At 37.4% G+C, this 12,043-nt stretch overlaps 1 protein-coding gene across 15 annotated transcripts in view; it reads right to left on the reverse strand.

The window, feature by feature from the left end:
* Nucleotides 1-12,043, reverse strand: part of DNAH14 (dynein axonemal heavy chain 14) — a 475,011-nt gene that overhangs the window by 315,348 nt on the left and 147,620 nt on the right. The window lies entirely within an intron of this gene.

Here is a 12,043-nt window from a genome sequence, read left to right on the forward strand (position 1 = left end):
CAAATCAAATATGACAGACTGAAACAGGCCAAAGACAAGAGTAGTTCTTATTGGAATAGAAATGATAGATATTTCTACATCAGAAACGAAGCCTACAACTGCAGTATCAGTGCAGGACAGATCTATTGAGGAGACTCAAGGTGTAGAAAGGGTCTCAATGAGACCCAAAGGGTGCCAACAATGCCTGCAGATGGATCACTCACTGTACCCAGGAACTGAAAGTTACAACTCTGAGGCCCACACTTGAAACAAAGAGATAGATCCAAGGGACACTCCACTAGATTCAAAAGCATCCCTGAATCAAACCCATTCTGGATTTACAACAGAGTAGAGGTCAGCAGAATTCTTCTGGAAAAAGGCTTGAGGATCAGAGGGCAAAAAATCAAAGATGTTACACATTATTCACACAGCAAGAGAAAACAAATTTCTGTAAATATTTTATTGATGAAATTCAATATGAAAATAGTTAAATACAACTTTTTAAAAATATTCCTATTTAAATGCTCCTATTAACAAAGAAACAGAATTCTCTTGAGAAAGGTAACATGTTACATATAGGGATTCAAGGCTAGTGTTACCCATCATCAAATTGCTCAACATTATTCCTTTATAAAAACCATTCTTAGCCTCTGGACATAGAAAAAGATGGCAAGCCAGATTTGACCTATCTTGTAGGGGCTGGCCATCATCTGCCAGCCCCTACCAGAGAGTATATATGTTAACTGCAACATCTACTTTAACTTTGGAGTATATTTTCATGCTATGATCACCACCACCACATATCAAAAAGAGAGAGAGAGAGAGAGAGAGAGAAGTTGTTTGATCTCACTATCAAACAGTATAAAAAACCAAATGAGTTATTCCTCTTTCCTACCAGACAAGAGGAAAAAAGTTAACCTTTACTTCTCCACAACAACATTCGAATGCCAGAACATTTCCTCAGGAGATAAGTGTGGCTTAAGAAGTTCATACCGAGCCAAGTTTTCATGTAAGTATGAAGCTAACAAACATTTCCACACATGTAAAATTCAGTGAAGTATCATCCACATGAACACTTCTTGTAAAATGTATGTGATAATAAATTCCACCCTCGCAGCAATGAAGACAAAAATATGATAATCAAAGAAGTAATAGGAAGAGCATTAAATTCATTTCGGTACAGAAGTAGGTCACGACAACTTCAGGACTTACCATACAGAGTAGAACCTTGGTAGTATAGCTATGAAGAGTTAAAATTATCAAGAAGGGAGAATAAGTAAATGGAATACAAGGAATATTTATGCTCCTTATCTTTCAAAAACACAGGTCAACAGATACTCCTTAAATGTGATAAGCAAAGTAACAAAATAACAAAAAAGTTTAACTATATTATTTAAAAGTATAAAGGTACCCCCAAAAAGAGCTAAAATTATAATATATCCAATAAAAATTAGGGAGTATGAGGTATCAGATAAAATGTAAATGCATGAATTATGTTCTAATTTCTTTATTTCACAATGTGGAGCCAACAGATGCTACCTAGACTGCACAGAACATAAAGGTTGAAACTATATGTCGGGCTATAAGCATAGAAGAACTAAAATGGTGCATGAACCTCCCCCAAATATGAGAAAAAAAACCACAACTATGTATTAACATAAAACAAGGATTTAAAACATTAAAAAATAAATAAAGGACAGGTGTGGTTGACTTCGGTAGGTTGCCTATAAAATATTCCTTCCTTCCCTTTCCCTAGCACTACTCTGATTTTTCTTCAGGTAGATGTGAAAAAATTGTCATTGAGATGAAAAAAATGAAAAGACAGGTTAAATAACAGGAGAGAATGACAAATCAGACATAATACATATCAAAAGCTTGGAAGAAGAGGTAAATTGGGCAATACAACAACAGAGTTTTCTGGACTCCAACCTACAGTTTCACATCCTACAAATTCTAAGCAGGATGAACATAGAAGTGTTTACATGCACATGGACACACGCACCCTTCCAAAACAGTGGAACTGTAGAATTCCAAAAGCAAAGAGAAGATCATAACAGTAGCCAGAGACACATTACTTAAAAGGAAAAACAGACTAGGTACGGGCTTCGTGATAATGCACACAAAATTAAAACAGTGGAATAACATCTCCAATGTGCAATGGAAAAGTAACTGTCAACTTAAAATTCTATACCTGGCAATAATGTATTTCAGGCAAATAAAATCAACAAACACACATAAAATGTACTCTAAAGGACTTCAAAAAGGACTATGATCCTAAGATGACAGATCTAAGATGTAAGAAATTCTCAGCAGTAGCAATAATGAATACTGTATACACCTAAATAAATACTAACTGCATAAAAGAGTAATTATTTCCTGAGGGATTAAAAGTGAGAAGGAACTAAACTATACAACAAACAATAGCACAGAGGTCAGGAGGATGATGATCAAAATTAAATTGTTTTAAGATTCTTATATTATCTGGAGAAAGATGGAAAATGATTAAATTTACAATTTGGTAAGTTAAGCACACATCTTAAAACTTCTGTGGTAACCACAAAACAAGGTGGCAGAAATAAACCAAAACGTAATAGTTAATCAATATAAGTGCTCCAAATTTTCTAAAAAAGACAAAGGCAGAAAAACTGGGTGGGGGAGGGAGGAATCCAGTTATACCTTATTTAAAAGATAAATCTGTAAAACAGAAAGATACAAAACAAATGCAAGAAAAGGATAGTAAAAGATTTATGAGGCAACTATTAAGCAAAATGAAGATACTATAGCTATATTTCTATCAGAAAAAATACATATTAAGGCAGAGTCACTAAACAAAAGAAAGTTCACTACATAATGATTAAGGTTCATTTCACTGGAAAATAAAACAGTCCTGAACTTCCACCTAACAAAATAACTTCAAAATATATAATGCAAGTATATAAGCAAAATACATAATTCAAAAACTGGAAGAACTAGAAGAAAAAACAAATACAGTATGATAATGCAACATTTTAATGAATTCATTTCAGTAAATCAGGCCAACTCCTCTGCCACCAAAACAAAACACTGTAACAATAGAAAGTTTAATAATCTAATTTTAAAATTTGACTTAACAAATATGCTCAAGAAATGGAGACTGTATGTATTTTAAAGCGCATGTGGCACAGTTTCATAATTAACCACCCTCTGGGTCCTAATGTAAATCTCAACAAATTTCATTTTTATCATCATATAATCCAAATTCTATGACCACAATGTAATCAGATTAGAAATAAAGCAGTAAAAAGTGAAATCCCATAAATGTGGAAATGAAGAAACACCTGTCTAACTCATAGTTCAAAGAATGAATCATAATTAAAATTTCAAAATATTAAGAACTAAATGCTAAGATATTAAATATCAGAACTTGTAAGATGCATCTAAAAAGGTACTGACAAGTAAAAAAAAAAGAAAAAAAAAAAAAAGCCTATGCGTATACCAGAAGAATGGAAGCTAGAGCAAAACTTTATAAATCCAAAGAAAGGAGAAAGAAAAAATAAAGATGAGAGCAGGCCTCTGGACATGAACAAGGTAATGGGAGGAAATGCTACTCTTTGTCCTCTCATAAGAAAGAGTAAGTAGATTGCTACCCATGAACAAAAATAGGCCTGGGTTGGGTGCTCAAGAGTCCCAACTAAGAACTACAGCAAGGCAGTGGAGGAAAAAGAGAACAATTATGTGGAAAGGATCCCTGGGGAGACTGAGCTGGGAGGTCTGGCTAAGAACAAACAAGGTGGGCTGTATCAGTCACACAGGGGCTGCCATCACAGTCCCCAGAGACATGTTCTGCAGAGGACCCTGGTAGCCTTCGCCACTGAGGATCTCAGCAGCTTCCAGAATAGCACAGACTCCACACAGCACTCACAGTAGAGGATCCTATAGTGTCTGTCATGGGGATCCTAGCATGCTGCTCCACAGAGGACACCAGGAGCATCAGCTACTGAGATAACCAACAGGCACTACTGCCAATAAAACACCCAGAGATGGAGACTCTACTGTGCCCTTCTCCCCAGAAGGAGCTGCTACCATGCTGCCCCAGGACCAGCACTGCCACATGCCCCAATCCTGCACGTGCCTTGATTCCAGAGTCCCAGTGCTCCACATGCATGCACATTTCACACTCCACCTTCGTGCTGCTCTGCACAGTCCCATGCACCAAACCCTAGTCCCATGGCTGCTCTACAGGAATCTACATGGCAGCCACTGAAGTCACCACTGCTGTGGAATAGCTACTTCCTCAGACCCCAGAGCTTCTGGTATTCCAAAGTGCCCACATATCAGACACCAGTGTCACCACCACTACAAGGGGGCTCAGGAGCCAGACCTTGTGCCAGGAGGGATCCCCTCAACCATAACAGTCTACACAGGAGGAAAAAGGATATGGAAGTCCCCAACAGTCTTCATTGCCACTGTGAACACTTGTAGCCTAGGCTACTGAGAACCCCTAAAACTATGCCAACACTGACCTCACTGAAGAAGCTACATAGAAACTATGTGGTTGGGTCTTCCCTAGAGCCAGAGCTGCCACATCCCATTAAGACAGTGCCCTCACCCACAGGTGATCTTTAACCATCAAAACAAGTCCCTAATACTGGAAGAGATGACCGCTCCATCAAATGCACAGATATCAATACAAGACTACCACAGTACACAAAAAAAAATTAAGGAAATATGATACCACCAAAGGAACACACTAATTTTCCAATAACAGATCTCAAAGAAATGAAAACATATGAATTGCTGGACAAAGAATTCAAAATAATCATTTTAAAGCAGCTCAGTGAGCTACAAGAGAACACAGATAACTAAAGAAGATCAAGAAAATAAAATGTAAACTGAGAAGATCAACAGATAAAAAGCATAAAAAGGAACCAAACAAATTCTGGAGATAAAGAATATAATTAATGAAAAAAAAAAACTTGCAGTAGCATCAACAGCAGACTTCATCAGGCTGAAGAAAAAAAATCTATGAACTCAAAGATCATTTGAAATTATCCAATCAGATAAAAAAGATGAGGAATGACAAAGATTAAAGAAATATATGAATTGCAGGATACTACCAAGTGAAAATAATATTAGGATATGGAAGTTCCAAAAGGAGGAGAGAGAGAGAGAGAGGAGCAGAAGGCTTTTTAAAACGATGCCTGAAAAACTCCCATACATGGGAAAGGAAAAAGGGGGAGACATCCAGGTGCATGAAGTTAGTAAGTCCCCATACGAGCACTTCTCTAAGGCACATCATATTAAAACTATCAAAAATCAAAGAAAATTTTGAAAGCAGCAGAAGAAATGAAACTCAACTCATCAAAGGGAACTCCCAAAAGGCAATCAGGAATTTCTCAACACAAATCTTGCAGACCAGGAGAGAGTGGGATGATATATTCAAAGTACTAAAAGGAAAAAACTGCAATGAATACTTTACCCATGTGCGTGTTGGCCATGTCTATGTCTTCCTCTGTGAGATTTCTCTTCATGTCTTTTGCCCATTTCATGATTGGATTGTTTGTTTCTTTGCTGTTGAGTTTAATAAGTTCTTTATAGATCCTGGAAACTAGCCCTTAATCTGATACGTCATTTGCAAATATCTTCTCCCATTCTGTAGGCTGTCTTTTAGTTTTGTTGACTGTATCCTTTGCTGTGCGCAAAAGCTTCTTATCTTGATGAAGTCCCAATAGTTCATTTTTGCTTTTGTTTCTTTTGCCTTTGTGGATGTATCTTGCAAGAAGTTACTGTGGCCGAGTTCAAAAAGGGTGTTGCCTGTGTTCTCCTCTAGGATTTTTATAGAATCTTGTCGCACATTTAGATCTTTCATCCATTTTGAGTTTATCTTTGTGTATGGTGCAAAAGAGTGGTCTAGTCTCATTCTTCTGCATGTGGATGTCCAATTTTCCCAGCACCATTTACTGAAGAGACTTTCTTCCAGTGGATAGTCTTTCCTCCTTTATCGAATATTAGTTGACCATAATGAATGGTTGATGGTCCACTTCTGGATTCTCTGTTCTGTTCCACTGATCTATGTGTCTGTTTTTGTGCCAGTAAACACACTGTCTTGATGACCACAGCTTTGTAGTGCAACCTGAAATCTGGCATTGTGATGCCCCCAGATATGGTTTTCTTTTTTAAAATTCCCCAGGCTATTCGGGGTCTTTTCTGATTCCACACAAATCTTAAAATAATTTGTTCTAACTCTCTGAAGAAAGTCCATGGTATTTTGATAGGGATTGCATTAAAAATGTAAATTGCCCTGGGTAACATTGACATTTTCACAATATTAATTCTGCCAATCCATGAGCATGGAATATTTTTCCATCCCTTTGTGTCTTCCTCAATTTCTTTCAGAAGAGTTCTATAGTTTTTAGGGTATAGATCCTTTATCTCTTTGGTTAAGTTTATTCCTAGGTATCTTATGCTTTTGGGTGCAATTGTAAATGGGACATGAGAAAATGCTCTGCATCACTTGCCATCAGGGAAATACAAATCAAAACCACAATGAGATACCACCTCACACCAGTGAGAATGGGGCAAATTAACAAGGCAGGAAACCACAAATGTTGGAGAGGATGCAGAGAAAAGGGAACCCTCTTGCACTGTTGGTGGGAATGTGAACTGGTGCAGCCACTCTGGAAAACTGTGTGGAGGTTCCTCAAAGAGTTAAAAATAGATCTGCCCTATGACCCAGCAATTGCACTGCTGGGTAAAGATTTACCCCAAAGATACAGATGCAATGAAACGCCGGGACACCTGCACCCCGATGTTTCTAGCAGCAATGTCCACAATAGCCAAACTATGGAAGGAGCCTCGGTGTCCATCGAGAGATGAATGGATAAAGAAGATGTGGTTTATGTATACAATCGAGTATTACTCAGCCATTAGAAACGACAAATACTCACCATTTGCTTCGACGTGGATGGAACTGGAGGGTATTATGCTGAGTGAAATAAGTCAATCAGAGAAGGACAAACATTATATGGTCTCATTCATTTGGGGAATATAAATAATAGTGAAAGGGAATAGAGGGGAAGGGAGAAGAAATGGGTAGGAAATATCAGAAAGGGAGACAGAACATGAAAGACTCCTAACTCTGGGAAACAAACTGGGGTTGGTGGAAGGGGAGGAGGACAGGGGGTGGGGGTGACTGGGTGGTGGGCACTGAGGGGGACACTTGACGGGCTGAGCACTGGGTGTTATTCTGTATGTTGGCAAATTGAACACCAATAAAAAATAAATTTATTATTTAAAAAAAAAAAAAAAGAATACTTTACCCAGAAAAGCTATCCTTTAGAAATGAAGGAGAGATAAAGACTTTCTCAAATAAAAGCTGAAGGAGTTCACCTCCATTCGACCTGCCTTATAAGAAATGCTAAGGGAAACTCTTCAAGCTGAAATGCAGAAGTGCTAATTAGTAATATGAAAACATATGGAAGTATAAAACTTACAACTTACTAATAAAGTTAAGAATATAGGCAAATTTAGAATAATACTGTAAGAGTGTTATTACATAAATCACTTAACTCTAGGATATACTTGAAAGACAAAAATACTAAAAATAACTATAGCTAAAATAACATATACACATATATATATAAAACACAAAAAGAGGTAAACTATGACACCAAAGCGATAAAGTGTAGGAGATAGAAATAAAAGGCTAGAGTTTTTATATGCAATCAAAGTTAAGCTGTTTTCAGCTTAAAACAGACTATCCTTACTATAAGGGGTTTTATGTAAGCCCCTTGGTAACCTATAGTAGATACACAAAAGGTAAAATAGTCAAGACATACCACTCTGGAAAATTATCAAGCCACAAAAGAAAATGGTAAAGGAGGTAACAAGTAACAAAGAAATTATAAAGTAGCCGGAAAGCATTTAGAAAAATACAATAATAAGTATTCACCTGTAAATAATTACTTTATATGCAAATGCACTGAATATTCATTCCAATAAAGAGTGGTTGACTGGATTCAAAAAGGCCTAACCATATGCTGCCTACAAGAGACTCACTTCAGCTTTCAGAACATATACAGGTTCGAAGAAAAGAGAAAAAGATATTTCATGCAAATGGTAACTAAAAAAGACTAGGGGAAGTTATATCAGATGAAATAGACTTTAAGTCCAAAATTGTAACTAGATCAAAGAAAGTCATTATATAATGACATAAGGGTCTAATCATCAAGAGGATATAACAGTAAACATCTATACACCAACATCAGAGGACCTAAATATATTAAGCAAATTATTATCAGATCTGAAAGCAAAAATATATAGCAATGCAATAATAACGGAGACCTTTAATATACTCTTTCAACTTAAATAAGTCATCCAGACAAAACTCAAGAAAGAAATATTTGGTTTTTCTGCCCCTGAATGCTGTCAAGTAAGCATCATTGAAGTCTCCCCTCCCACTGCCATCATGTCTAAGTCAGAGTCTCCCAAAGAGCCTGAGCAACTGCACAAGCTCTTCATCGGAGGTTTGAGCTTTGAAACAACCGATGAGAGTCTGAGGAGCCATTCTGAGCAATGGAGAACGCTTACGGACTGTGTGGTAATGAGAGATCCAAACACCAAGTGCTCCAGAGGCTTTGGGTTTGTTACATATGCCACCGTGGAGGAGGTGGATGCAGCCATGAATGCGAGGCCACACAAGGCGGATGGAAGAGTTGTGGAACCAAAGAGGGCTGTCTCAAGAGAAGATTCTCAAAGACCTGGTGCCCACTTAACTGTGAAAAAGATTTTTGTTGGTGGCAGTAAAGAAGACACTGAAGAACATCATCAAAGAGATTATTTTGAACAGTATGGGAAAATTGAAATGATTGAGATCATGACTGACCGAGGCAGTGGCAAAAAGAGAGGTTTTGCTTTTGTGACATTTGATGACCCTGACTCTGTAGACAAGATTGTCATGCAAAAATACCATACTGTGAATGGCCACAACTGTGAAGTAAGGAAAACCCTATCGAAGCAAGAGATGGCTAGTGCTTCATCCAGCCAAAGAGACCAAAGTGGTTCTGGAAACTTTGGTGGTGGTCATGGAGGTGGTTTTGGTGGGAATGACAACTTTAGTCGTGGAGGGAACTTCAGTGGTCAAGGTGTTTCAGTGGCAGTCGAGGTGGTGGTGGATACGGTGGCAGTGGAGATGGCTATAATGGATCTGGTAATGATGGAAGCAACTCTGGAGGTGGCAGAAGCTATAATGATTTTGACAATTACAACAATCAATCCTCAAATTTTGGACCCATGAAAGGAGGAAATTTTGGAGGCAGAAGCTCTGGCCCCTATGGTGGTGGAGGCCAATACTTTGCCAAACCATGAAACCAAGGTGGCTATGACGGTTTCAGCAGCAGCAGCAGCTATGGCAGGGGCAGAAGGTTTTAATTACTGCCACAAAACAAAGCTTAGCCGGAAGGGAGAGCAGAGAAGTGACAGGGAAGCTACAGGTTACAACAGATTTGTGAACTCAGCCAAGCACAGTGGTGGCAGGGCCTAGCTGCCACAAAGAAGACATATTTTAGACAATACTCATGTGGATGGGCAAAAAACTCGAGGACTGTATTTGTGACTAATTGTATAACAGGTTATTTTACTTTCTGTTCTGTGGAAAGTGTAAAGCATTCCAACAAAGGGCTTTAATGTAGAATTTTTTTTTTTTTGCATCCATTCTGTTGATTGCTAAATTTAATAGTCTGATCATGACGCTGAATAAATCTGTTTAAAAAAAAAAAAAAGAGGGCAGCCCTGGTGGCACAGCGGTTTAGTGCCGCCTGCAGCTCAGGGTGTGATCCTGGGGACCTGGGGTCGAGTCCCACATTGGGCTCCTTACAGGGAGCCTGCTTCTCTCTCTGCCTGTGTCTCTGCCTCTCTCTCTCTCTCTGTGTCTCTCATGAATAAATAAATAAAATCTTAAAAAAAAATAAAAAATAAAATAAAAAAATTAAAAAAAAGAAAGAAATATTTGATTTGAACTACACTTTAGACCAAATGGACTTAACAGATATATCCAAAACATATCATCAAACAGCGGCAGAGTACACATTCTTCTCAAGGGAATGCAGAACTTTTCCTAGGATTGATCATATGGTAGACCACAAAACAAGTCTTAAGAAATTAAAGAAGACTTTAAATCATATCAAGTAGTTTTTCCAAACACAATGTTATGAAACTAGAAATAAAATCAAAAACAGGAGGAAATCTGAAAAGTTAACATATAGAAATTAAACAACATAGTCCTGAACAACCAATAAGTCTAAGAAGAAATCAAAAGGAAAATAAAAAATATCTTGAAACAAATGAAAATGGAAAAATACCAAAAACTATGGCATGCTGCAAAAGTAGTTCTAAGAGAAAAGTTTATAGCAATAATGACCAACTTTTTTAAAAAATCTAAAATAAATAACCTAACTTCATAACTTAAAGAACTAGAGGAAAAAAACACAAAGTTAGCAGAAGGAAGTAAGAAAGATCAGAGCACAAGTAAATGAAATAGAGACTAGAAAAACAAAAGGAAAGATACAAACTAACAACTGGATCTTGAAAACATAAACTGACTGTTAGGTAAAGTAAGAAAAAAGAAACTCAAAATCAGAAACGAAAAAAAAAAAAGACTACAAATGATACCACAGAAATATCAAGGATCATAAGAGAATATTAAGAACATTTATGTCCTAATATAATGATTCAGCAAGTAAAAAACAGAAAAATTCTTAGAAACATACAACCTATCAAGACTGAATCAGAAAGAAACAAAATCTGAACAAATAACAAGGAAACTGAAACAGTAATAAAAAAACATCCTCAAAAAAGCAGCCCAGAAGCAGATGGCTTTACTGATAAATCCCATTAAACATTTAAAGAACTAATGTTAATCCTTCTCAAACTTCCAAAAAAGGGAAAAGGAGAGAACACTTCAGGGTTATATTATGAGGCCAGCATTACCCTGATCCCAAGTCAGAAAAAGAAACTACAAGAATATAAAATTATAGCCCATATTCCTGAGGAATAAGTGGCAAAGCCCCTCAACCAAAAAACTAGCAAACTAAATTAATGGCACAATAAAAGGATGATACAACATGAGAAAGTGGGGTTTATCCCTGGGAAGCAAGGATGGCTCAAATACACAAATCAATAAATGTGACAAACTGAAGATGACACAAATAAATGAAACAATCTACCATGATCATGGGATGGAAGAATATGAAAACATCCATATTGCACCAAATGGTCTACAGATTCAAAGCTATCCTTATCAAAATTCCCATGGCATTTTCACAGAAATAGAACAAACAATCCTAAAATTTTCATGGAACCAAAAAAGACTCCAAATATTCAAAGCCAAAGCAGTTTTGAGAAAGAACAATGAAGCTAGAAGCATCACACTTTATGACTTAAATGAATGCACACATACAGGATCAACTAATTTATGACAAAGGACGCAAGAATATTCAATGGAGAAAGCATAGTCTCTTCAACAAATGGTTGGGAAAACTGGACAGCCACATGCAAAAGAATGAAACCGGACCACTATCTTACACCTTTGTGATATTGTGCTTTATAAGAAATATATATTTGGTCTTTGTCCTCATTTCTGGCACAAAGCTCCTAAAACTCCCAGAATATCCTAAGTGAATGCTACAAGAGTCTTTTGTTCCATTAATGGGTGACTTTTGGACCTCATCTAAAGACGGAAGCTGATTGCCAAGAGAACCCATCATTAAGACTGATTAGAGAGTTGGAACTTTCAGCCCCCCACCTTGATCTCTTGAGGGGCTGCAGGTTAAATTAACTGTCGATGATTTAATCAATCCTGCCTATGTAATGAAGCCTCCATAAAAGCACAAAAGGAGGGGCACCTGGGTGGCTCAGTTAAGTGTCCAACTCTTGATTTTGGTTCATGATCTCAGGGTTGTAGGATGGAGCCTCCCCATAGGCTCCAAGCTGGGCATAGAGACTGGGATTCTCTCTCTCCCTTCCTCTGCCCTTCCCATTCACCACATCCCCTCCCCCCCCACACACACACAGGTGTACACACTTCTAA

Source organism: Canis lupus, chromosome 7 (genome assembly GCF_003254725.2).
Source record: "Canis lupus dingo isolate Sandy chromosome 7, ASM325472v2, whole genome shotgun sequence".
NCBI lineage: Eukaryota > Metazoa > Chordata > Mammalia > Carnivora > Canidae > Canis > Canis lupus.